This window comes from Hylobates moloch, unplaced genomic scaffold, assembly GCF_009828535.3.
Source record: "Hylobates moloch isolate HMO894 unplaced genomic scaffold, HMol_V3 SCAFFOLD_12, whole genome shotgun sequence".
NCBI classification, from domain to species: Eukaryota; Metazoa; Chordata; class Mammalia; order Primates; family Hylobatidae; genus Hylobates; species Hylobates moloch.
Window position 1 is genome coordinate 96,863,655 of NW_026652287.1, and position 12,073 is coordinate 96,875,727.

The window sequence follows — 12,073 nt, forward strand, 5'->3', positions numbered from 1 at the left end:
CATTCTATAAATTGACTTTATGAAGCATTTCTGAGCCGAGCCTTCTGACATTCACACCAATGTTTCCATAGTAACTAATGTGTTCAGAAGGGGGAATAGCAGGAGGAGATGAAAAACAAAGGAGACAATCCAAATAACAGAAATGCATAAGTAAGGGAGAGTAGAAGGTTCGAGAAACTTTGAACCATTGCTTCTTGCAGGAGAAAAGCATTCTTGTTCACGTGGGAGGCTTCCCCTGCTGACTGACTGACTCAGGGGGTGCTTACTGAAACAGCTCCCAAAGCATGGCCAGCTGGTGCTCGAGTACCCTTGGACAATGACTCATGAATGCCAATTTGGACTACCCTTTCCTCCTTTTATTGTAATCTTATTTTTTTCCCTCTGTTTTGAGGTGCCTTCGTTACTATGGTAACAGAGAACTAATTTGTGCCTGTGGCTGAACTGTCAAAAAAAAAAAGCAGTATCAAGTCAATTTAGAGAATAGTTAGAAAGCAGGGTAGGGAAACATGTGCTATCAATGATCACACTTGTTTGCAAACATTGGAGTGAAGAAAGCTAGAGTGCTGTTAAAATACAGGTTCTGTTTTCAAATCTTATTAAATGGTGCCCTATAAGGTGCGTTGAGAAGGTTTCAGTGATCAGTTATTCCCTTGTGACGTCTGCAGTACAGCGTCTTTTTCCCTGGAAAACTTCAACAAACCTACTTCTTTGAAAATGTGTTGTATCCCCCACTTGCTTGTTTGTAGGGGGTAGATCAGGTAAATGGCTACAGGTGAGTTGTTTCTTTTTTTTTTTGGAATCAATTGGCGGTGGGTGTGGGAAGGCATCTGACTCAAAGAAATCACAAGGTTCCTTGCAAGAAGGAGGCAGGAATGTCAAGTCAGAGAAGGGGATGTGATGAAGGAAGCAGAGGTCCCAGGGATGTGGGGCCAAGAGCCAAGCAGTGCAAACAGCCTTTCAACGCTGAAAGAGGCAAAGAAACCAATCATTCCATGGAGCTTACAGAAAGAATGCAGCCCAGCTGATGCCTTGATGTTAGCCCAGCGAAACTGGCTTCTGACTTCTGCTCTTCAGAACTGTAAGATAACAAATCTATGTTGTTTCAAGACACTGAATTTGGGGCAATTTATTACAGTGGTAGTAGGAAAAGAATATAGTATTCTTAGCCAGCTCTGGTCCCACCAGGTTTTTCTAAGGCAGCCTGATTTGATGCCTTCTTACCCAGCAGAGGCAAACGGAGCCAGCCCCCGACTGCTGGCTGAGCACTTCTGGCCGGCTGTGTGTCTCTGAGGGTCCCTTGGGTAGGTCTTTCTCTGTGTGAGACTTCAAGGACTTTAGGTCTGATCACCATGTGGGTTCTGGCCATGGCAAGGCGAGCTGCTGAGGCAGAGCAGGCCTCCACAGTCGTGGCTTGAACACCTGGTGAGGCCTAGCACATCCAGGTCCTGGGTGAAAAGTCCTTCCTGAGAAAGAAAATTCTTGGCACTCACAATCCATCTCTCTGTGAAAGTTAAGCTGTTCACCGGGTAAACTGCCTTGTCTTTCCAACTAGATCATACATGTCTTAAGGTCCAAATTCATGCTTTCCAGCACTGTGTTGAGCACCCAGTAGATGTAATGAGAAATAGCAGCTCCTCCTCTAAGCTGCTTCCTTAGTGGATTTTAATTTTTCCCAATGATTTCACTCTTACGGAAATATAGGTGCTGTGTTAAGCATGGTGTATTACATCACCCAAAGCTGACAACAACCCTGGGGGAAATCTTACTCTCATTTTGCAGATGTAGAAATGAAGATTCAGAAATTAGGCCTCGAAGGTTACATGGTGAATAAGTGGCAGAGCTGGGCTCTGAGCCCAGGCATGGCTTCCTGACCGCTGCACTTTTCATTACTGCTGTGTTTTGGAGTCAGAGGCACCATGGGGTGGAGGTCAGTGGCCTTTTTTCCCTCTGGTCCCCAATAAATGCCTTTTTCCTCTGAGCTCCAGCATTGGCTCTTACTCCCAGACATGCACAGGCCTGGAGGAGGGGAACGAGAGGCTGGAGGGTGCCAAGGGGGCTAGAGACCAGGTAGAAAGCAGGGGTACTTTAGGTCCTGCGGGCACCCTGACTTTCCAACATTTGTTATTTTAGGTAGAAATCTGACATCTGTAAATTAGCACATCCCTAGAACTTTCTATTTTCTTATTTTTCTCTATTTTCTTCTGTGGTAGGGAGAATTCTAAGAGGACTTGCAAGATTCCCACCCCCTGGCGTGCCTGTCCCGTTGCTATGGACTGAATATTTGTGACCCCCAAATTCATATATTGAAGCCCTAATATGCAATATGTTGGTGTTAGATGGCAGAGTCTTTGGGAGGCAATTAGTCCACAAGGGTTAAACCCTCATGATGGGACTAGGGCCCTTATAAGAAGAGATGGGAGAGAGAGAATCTCTCCCTCTGTCATGTGAGGATACAGTGACAAGAGGTCCCTCTGCAAAGCAGAAAGGAGGCCCTCAATAAGAACCCAACTGGATGGCCCTTAAGGAACCTCGATCCTGGACTTCCCATCCTCCAGAACTGTGGGAAGGAAATGTTTCTTTTGCCCCCAATCAATGACACTTGTTATAGCAGTCTGAACTGACTAAGCCACCTATGTAATCCCCTCCCGTGAGAATATAATGGGATACCACTCCCATGCTTAGGCTCCTCATCAGTGGATTTTGGATTGAACTAATGAAAAAGAAGATGATCAAATCAGGTGAATTTTGAAAAAGAGATTGGGAGAGTATGAGGGAAAAGAGCTCATGCATGCTGGGCTTCATACCTAGGTGATGGATTGATAGGTGCAGGAAACCACCATGGCACAAGTTTAACTGTAACAAACCTGCACATCCCACACATGTACCCTGGAACATAAAAAATAAAATAAAATAAAACATTAAAAGCAAAAAAAAAAAAAAAGAGAGAGAGATTGGGAGTGTGAGAGGGTCTATAGAAGGGACCATATGGCAAGGACCAGAGTGGCCTCTTGGAGCTGAGAGTAATCCTTGGCCAACAGCTAGCAAGACAGTGAGACCTCAGTCATACAACCTCAGGGAGATAACTTCTGCGAATAACCTGAGGGACCATAGAAGTGCCCATTTACCTAGTGTAGCCTCCTGATGACTATGCAGCTAGCCAGCACCTTTAGTGAAGCCTCGTGACACCTTGCAAAAAGGACCTGGTGCCCAGATACCTGATCCACAAACACTGTGTGATAGTGAATATATGATATTTTAAACTAAATTTGTGGTAATTTGCTACATAGCAATGGAAGACGAATACGTCTTTATAAAATTTATTTTAAAGAAAAAATCAGTCTCAGCTGGGCTAGATAGAAAAAGGAGACAGACTGTGCCTTTCTTCAGGCGCTGTTTGAGAAGTTAGTACCTTAAAACACTTAATAATGAGTTGAAAGGAACATTCCCATTTGTCCAGGGTCTGTTTTTACAGAGATACAACTCCCTTCAGTAGTTTAAGTTGTCATCTCTGATCAGTTCCTTTGAGGGAGAATTCCAAGGGAAAGCTTTTTGGTTTCCTGAAACCATTGGAAACCCCTAAACATACCTAAAACGGGGGCAGGGGGCAGCTAACACCGAGAATGTCATTGAAAGCTTTTAATGAGGAAGATCTGGGCTGGAGATTGGCCCCTAAGCAGGTCCGCATCTCTCTTAGCTGAAAGACGTTCCATTTTTCTTCGGAAAGTGGCCAGTCTTTCAAAGATGCAAGGCCTCTTCCAGAAGGAAAGTTACCTTGAAGGTTCCACTCCAGCCCCAGTGCTATTTGCTGTATAGGTGGCAAGGTTTTGTTCCTTCCATTCCTTCCACTCTCCTCTAGGGATTCAAGGTACGCGCTTATTCAATCACATCATTCATTCATCAAACTCTCATTGAGCTATTAACGTAAAGAAGGCTGTGCTCAGCTCTAGGGGACCAGGAATGAACTAAACCCCTGTATTGCAGGAGGAGGAAGCACTTGATGTCGACACTAGCACGTCATAATAATTAATAAGCACCAACATTTTCCGAAGGCTGAGTGTGTCCTAGGAGGTGGGCTAAGAGGACCCATATGCCAAGCCCGGTTTACGCTACCCCAGGTGAATCCCATTCAAATGTACTTTCCAAAAGGGCAGAAGCTGGCTCTAATTTGATTCCTAAGGGACCCCTTGTGTCTCCACAATGCTTGGGACACGGTGAAGACCTCAAAGTGTATTTCTTGTCAACGAATGAATGAATGAATATACGATCATAACTGATAACTGTGGCTTAGATATTAGCGTTATGACCATTTCCTTTGATGAGGAACCTGAGGCTTCAGACCAGTTAAATAATTCATCCCCGACAGCCAAAACCCAGATTCCCTCCCCCATCAGACCACACTGCCGTCTCCCTGGCCTTACCGGGCACCCCACCTGGAACCTAAGCCCGCGGCAGCGCGGGCTGCGGGCGGCGAGGCTCGCCGCGGGCGCCCTCTGTCGGCGCTCGGTTGGAGGCGCAGCGGCCCCGCGAGCAGACTCGCAGGTGAGCGGACCCGCGCTGGAGTGCGGGGCAGGTGCGCGGCCCTGGGGTACAAGGAGGGGGAGAGGGGCGATGGCTGACCACGTCGGCCCCAAACTATCTGCCTGTCTTTAAATGTTTGCTTTCATATTTGGAAGTGCTGAGCGGGCACCTTCAGTGCGACCTGGATATCACCTGTGGGTTTCAGGGCAGTCATCCTTGAGACCACTTGTTCCTCGGGAGACCTCTTGGCCTCTTTAAGGAGCCAGGGGTCGGGGGCGCACTTTGGGGAGAAGGAGCAGGAGAACTTGAGTTAAGAATTGCCCCCTGGATTGGAACCAGAGGCAGCGGGAAGCCAGCAAGGGCGAGGCTCTTTCTAGGAACTCTAGGTCCATCGCTTCCCTTTGGGGAAAAGGGAGGAAGTGGCCTTGGGGCGTGAAGTTGCCTTTGGGACAACGGCCAGAGCCTGAGAGGCAAGCGCGGCCCAAATGAATGGGAAGCCGGGACCTTCGCTCCTTCGTTCCGAACCTTCTTTGTTCCAGTCCTGCCTGGCAGCGCAGGCCGTGCACTCCCCGCGCTTCAGGGAACCTGTTTGCCTAAGATAATCGCATCCCACTGATATTTGGGTTATTCTCCTTCAGGCCGACGTAATTAGACTCTCCACCGGTGTGGCAACCTTACTTAATTCTTCTAATTTCTTTAAAAACACAACATTTACCCACATCCAGGGCAAAACTTACAATCAAGAAGATCCCTTCTTTCTTTAAAAGTGGCGGCTTTGTTCTGCTTTTAACATCAAGTAAAATCTACTTTGGGGAATGTTTTTCGCTCCCCCCACCCGCATAATTATTTCTATTATTGATCTTTTATTTGGCCTATTGAAATTCTGAGCACACAAAGCCAACTTTATTAATCTCTCTCTCTAAAACTCCATCAAGAAATATTTATCTTTTACTCTTCCCATTGGAATAATATATTCCCTAGATGGTGAAATTCAGCTCCATTTATTAGGAATCAGGTATAAAAAAACAGATAGAAAAAGCAGAGGTGGTGAATTATTCTAAAAAGATAGGACAAAAGAAATCAGTTGCCTCTGAGAGTTGGGGGAAGTGGGATGGGAAGAGGCTAGGCCATAGCTCCACGCATTTCACCGAAAGCAGTTTTGAGGATATTTGATTTGGAACCACTGTTCTTTCTTTTCATAATATTCAGCATGTTCCTAATCATTGTATTCCAGATATTGAACACAAGCTTTTAATCCCGTCTACCAAAATGTTTTGTGCCCATTTGAACACTTTCAAATTGAAATTCTAAATTAGTATTCATTGAAAACTGGTTTGACACAAAGAAAGGAACATGAATGAAACCTTCTAAGCCTTCTTTGCATTTCCAAGTGCGTGTTCAATTCTTTAGGAAAGTCATTGTTATTGGTTTAGGGAGATTTACTCAATTCCCAAGTGCCACCTCCAGAGGGCACAGCTGTCTCAAAAAAATTTGTTGTTTTTTTTTTTTTTCTTTTTTTTTTTGAGTTTCTACAGTTTTACCCAAGCTGTTGAGTAAGGGGTCTCTATAGTCTATAATTGTGATTCCTGGTTTCCAAACTGGAAATATTTTATTTAATATATTTAATATTTATTTAGCTGTTACGGAAATCTATTATTTGCAAACAACTATTTAACATTAATAATATTTTATTTAAAAAAATGAAAAATTAAACCCAATGTTGATTTGCCCCGACTTAAAAATCTCTAATTCTCCTCAGTTTTAACTCCAGAGTCAAGCAAACGGCACCCATTATTTCTTTAAATGTATTTAAAAGTTTATTTGCCTGACTTTATATTCCCAAGAGGTTGCACTCAAGGCCTTAGGTCTCCTTAAAAAGTATGAAATGTTCTGTATCTTCTGTATAATAATATTTTGTATTTGGTGCTCAATGTATTCTTGTAGAGTACGATATTATGTTCAGAGTAAATGCCTTGGCAGCTTTTTACTCTTGAAGCTACACAAAACATCTGGGGGATTTATTTTTGCAGCATTTAATTTTATGGTGACTATTCAAAAATGATTTTATTCATTTATAGAGGTGGGAAAGTTTATATAAATTTGCTCAGAAAAGAATGGCATTATTTTCTTCCAGAATGTACGTTAAACAACTCATTGTCTCCCTCCTTTGTCTCAGCCATCTCTGCTGTGTTTAGTGTGAAACTGAATTGTGTAAAGCTACAATCTAAGAAGAGAAAGCACGAAGGGTTCAGGCAATGATTTACATATATTTCTTTCCTATGTTTTCTTTCTAGCTTTCACTTGCTGCTCACTTTGGGCTATTTTTCTTTTCCTGTTATTTATTTATTTTTCCCTCCGTTAACAGTATACACAAAGAAGCTGGCAACAGGGTGTGAAAGGTGCTGTTTGTAAGTATTTAAAACTGTTTAACATCTATTTATAAGAAAAAGCTTTTTAGGTTTTGGAAGCTAATTTCCATATTGGCATGGAAAATTGGTAATTTTCCTAATACAGGGTAGGTGCTGAAAGTGTTTAACTTTCATGTTTGTATCTTCTAAAATGGGAAGGAGAGAGAGCAGCCACCAGGACAGAGTGTGTTCTGTTAAGAAACCATGCTTTGGGAGTAGTGTTCGCTATATGTGTAGAAGAATCAAGACAGGGCTTGAAGAACTATCCCTGAAGTCAAGTTAAGCCGTAGATGAACCTTTCAGAGCTAATCTATATGGAGCAGAAGTGTAATTAGCAAATCCATGCATGTATCCCTCTTCCATTTCAACTCTAAAAACTAAATGCTGGCTAAATGATTTATTACATGGCCTCGTGTATTGGTCTAGTTTCCTGGTGTATTAGTCTAGTCAGTGAGACTGTGGAAGATCTTTCATAACAAGAAAACATATCTGATGTATTTTTTTTCCTCTAGTCCACCAGTAAGTAGCCTTGTGTTCAACCAAAAATATCTTCCATAAATAGGTATCAATGCATTGGTCACCTATGGAATTGTTGATCAGGACCATTCCCAGTTAGAGAATGCCAGACTTGAAATTTTAAGGCATATATGAAATCCAAAGTGCTTTTCTCCATTCTGTCTCTATGAGGCTGATGGCATGCATTTCCTTAGTTGAACAGATATGGAACTGAAATCTGATAGGCAATTTGCAAAGAATTATCATAAGCATTTGGGATTTTTGGTGCTATGGTTCTTTTGATTTAGAGAATAAATTTGAAGGTAGTGTAGGAGAAAGAATTCACAGGAAGATGAAGTTACATAGAATATTTGAAATGGAAGGGTCAGGAAACCAAATGCTTGAGCACAGCAGAGATAACTAAAATAAACATATACTCTCCCTCTTACCCTTAGAACTTTACTTATTCATCTGTAAATGTTGCCTGTTCCATATGAGATCCTACACCACTGAAGTTGAGTGACTCAGGAGAGCCTTGAGAAGTGGACATCTGTCAGTGGATGTGCTTAAGCAGAGGTTATCAGGAATGTGTCTGGGGTGATTCCCAACCGTGGAGGAAGGTTTTATTAAGTGACATCTAAAGTCACCTGTCAATCAATATGTTTTGTGATTGTTCATTGAACTTGCATTGCATTCATTTTATCAGAATCGGAGATAGCTTTACAAATGCTGAAGCATCATAAGGAAATGTGAGATGAAGACCAACAAGCTAAAAGCGTGGTGTCATTAGATTAAGGGTGGATTAATCCCAATTCAGGGTCTTATTTCTTGGTCAGTACTGCCTGTGAGCCTAAGGATGGGTGTTAATTACACGAGTAGTACAAATTTTCTGTCTTTGACAGTTGAGTCTAGTTTGCAGTGTTTATAATTCTAATTCACTTAGAAATGGATTCAAAGAGCTAATGTTATTTGCAAGAATTTAGAAGTAAGTTCCTTAGTAAAATAAATGAAACTTTGGTAGAATGAATCATAACCTAATTATAAAAAGCCTGGATGTTCTTCTATTAACTTTGCTTAAAGTCTGGCAGAACTTTCGTGAATTCTGGCGTGGATACAGAACTCATGTTCTCACTGTCTGACTTAGTTCAGGATCTGTCTTAAAGTTTTTCTTCTCCAAGCTACAATCACAGTCTCTAAAGACGATTCATTTATTTAAAAAGTCGATAATCTAAACAGTTCCTATTTTTGCCTTCTTGTTGTCAAGGCGTCCCCTAGTTGCCTGTATATCCATGTAGATTAATGAATACCTAGTCAGGGGCAGCATCTAATTCTGTGTTGCAGATGGAGTGTAATGCATTACTGATGTTCAATAAACGTCCAAACAATAGTACTATCACCTTCCCTTGGTTACATTCAGTGATTTTAGCCCAATGTATTCATGGGCCAACTTCATGCAATCAGAACCTGAAAGCCAGGACGATACTCTCGTGTTTTATGTGAGTGGCCTCCTGGTGGCACTAGCAGGACACTTCCTTTGCACAGAAAGGCCACATGTTTGGCAGGCAGAAAAGATCCAGGATCTAGGATCCTCAAGTCACATCGTGCCTTTTCAAAGTCTATTTGATTACATTTGCTGCGATGTGGACAGGGTCCTACAATTTATCTTACGTCTCAGAAAGTGGTTTGGGGCTGGGCACACATTTTCATGTTTGTTAATTCCTGAGGTGACACTTTTAAGTCCCCATGTTTCATGTTCCACAGTTCCAGAAAGAATGATTTTTGACTCTTTGATCCTGTAAGAAAAATCCAATTGTTTTTCTCTCTTGCAGTTCATGCCGATGGCTTTTGTTCTCTCACCGTTTTAGCAGGTATTTTCTTTCTCAAGCAAGCCAGAGTCATGGAAGGGGGAGGTCCATCAGGACACTGTAATAATATATTTATATATAGATAACAAGCTAGTGGAATTACAAAGATAGCAGAGTGATTCTTAGAGCAAAAATTGGTTATGGTTATCAAGCTGGAGGACTGTTTTGCATGGTCCAGAGCTCTCTTTTAATGTCATGTCTGTTGCATTCCTCACTTTTAAAACCCTCTTCTGCTTGCTAAGAAGAGAAAACACAGGCTAAGGAATAAAATGAGCTGGATGTGTTTCATTTAGTTAGGTACCTCCCTCACCCTTTGGTCCTTCTGGTGGTTTTCGACCCCTCTACTTCTCTAATAATGTTACTTGGATAATTCAAGACAACCTGAAAAAGCAAAACAATGCAAGGAAGAAGGGCAGCGGCAATGACAATGAGCTGAGCTCTCTAGGCTGTTCACAGAATGGCAGCAAAGACAAAGAACGTTTTTTCTGCTTTAGAAAAGCTGCCATTACCTTTCCTCTCTTTCAGACCCTTTTCTTCCTGTTCTTGCCTTCCTTGCAGCTTTTAGCATCTTTTCATGAATGGCTATTTTAACTTCTCTTTTTTATCAATAAATAAGATGATGGTACTGTTACTAATTTACTATTTGAAAATAGAGGCTTTAAAGTGGCACTCTTGAAGATTTTAGAATAATTGCAAATTTTAAGTCTCTTCTTTTTCTTTTTTCACCCATCGAAACTGATCTTTTTTTCTAAGCCAGAGTGTTTTGCCTATTTTATTTTTACTGAAGGTGTTTTTTTTAAAGAAAAGGATAGTTGAAAGTTGTTCTACATATACAGCTTTTTAAAAAAATCATGCTTCTCTGTGAAAAACAACAACCCTGAAATGAAAGCCAGCTTCAGTCAGACCAAAATGGACTCACAAAGTGGAGCTGACATCCTGAAGGGAGAGGGGAGAAATGCTAATGTCCCAAGTCATCAGTTTGGGCCATTTCAGTGCTAAATGACAGGATCAAGAAGAAAAATTTTGAAATTGATTTTTAAGACTGTCTGAAAAAGAAGAGCGAAATGAATATTAAGTGATTTCTTTGGGGCTGTCAGAAACAATAATGGAAGAAGAGACAGGCCCAGTCTTGCTACTCATGGTAGGATCAGGGAATTTAGAGTCAAGGCAGATTGGAGATGAAGTTCTGTGCTCCAGTTTTAAAGAAATGCTAATGAATGGAAGAAAAAGGAAGCAGCAAAGGCATCTGATGTGAGTAATTATGAGCTGGAGAGGGAAGAGGAAAAGATGTGGTATCATACGTGTTAGGGAAGAGGTACCATGATGAACATGTGCCGGGCTCTGTATTTTATATGGATAAAAGAACAGCCCCTTCCCTAGGAGGGTGAGCTGCATGAGATGTGGATATGGGGATGGATTTGTCTGGACACATCCGTGCTCTCTCCCACCTCGTCCCCACCAATAGCCATGCACATTGATCAGTTGGCTGGTTAGAGTGGGGCTCCCGGCTGGCTGCCAAACAAGCCCATATGGCATGAGGGTTGCATTTATGTTTTTGGTCTCATTAGCACCATGTTGGAACCAACAGAGTTAGCTGACTAATTAATACAGAGATGGATTGGGTGTTCTCTGGGATTTGGAATCAGTTTCCCTTAAATTAGCCATGTCAATTACCACAAGTCCATAGATACCAAGAGTTGGAAAAAGATCTGGCAGGATTTAAAAGCAGATAGGGAAATGCAGATAGTTTGGATAAGAATAGAAAAGAACACCAATTTTACCAGAATTGTGCTTTTTCAGCACACAAATTCTAACCATCAAAGCTTTGTGAAGGACTGATACAGCATTTTGATGCATTACTTTTTCTATGATTTGTTTTCAAATATTTTTTAATTCCATTTTTTTTCTGTTCTCTGAATACACAGGCTAAAAAACCATAATCTTCTTCAGCTTTCTACTTACCGATATTGAAATGGACAGCAAGCACTAATTCCCCTATCTTTTGGAAACAATATCCCAGTTTCTGTTTTGGAAAGTAATCCATCTTTTCTTTGTCTTACAGGATTGTATATCAAGGTACCTGGCCTTTTGTAAGCCATGAGATGGGCAGTTTTTGATTAAATCTAATACAGTGGTTCTCACCTGGGGGTAATTTTGCCTACTAGTGGACACCGGGCAAAGTCTAGAGACATTCTCTCTCAGCTAGTGGGGGTGCTATTGGCATCTAGTGTGTAGAGGCCAGGGGTGCCACTCAACACCCTACAATGCACAGGACAGCCGCCCCCACCCCTGCCACCCACCACAAGGAATTTTCTAGTCCAAAATGTCAGTAGTGCCAACAGGACCTTCTCCTCTGGAATTCAGAAACTTCAGTGATATGATATAAGTGACAAACTCAAAAAACCACTCGACTTATTTATTTGAGTATCAATGCCTAGTTAAGACTGTCAAGTTGTCCCTGATAGCTAGACCTCCTCAGACCTTTCTTCATTCCTACTTTTGTGTGTGCTGGGGTCTTCAGCCTTTCGATCTGTTCTGTGAGCTCCACTTTACCAGCTTTTGATAACAGTCTTTTTTCGCTTTGATTATCCAGGGAAATTTTCTGTTGCTTGCAATCAAAGAACTCAAAAGTGATGTGGAATAACTGGCAGTTGGTTAACATACATGTGTCAACTGGCACCTTCTAAGTAGACAGTACCTTACAAATCCTAAATATGGTTCTTATGTAGCTTTCTGGTGGTTGAGGGTCAAGTTAGAGCAAGCAGAAGCAATAGAAAAGAGATCCAC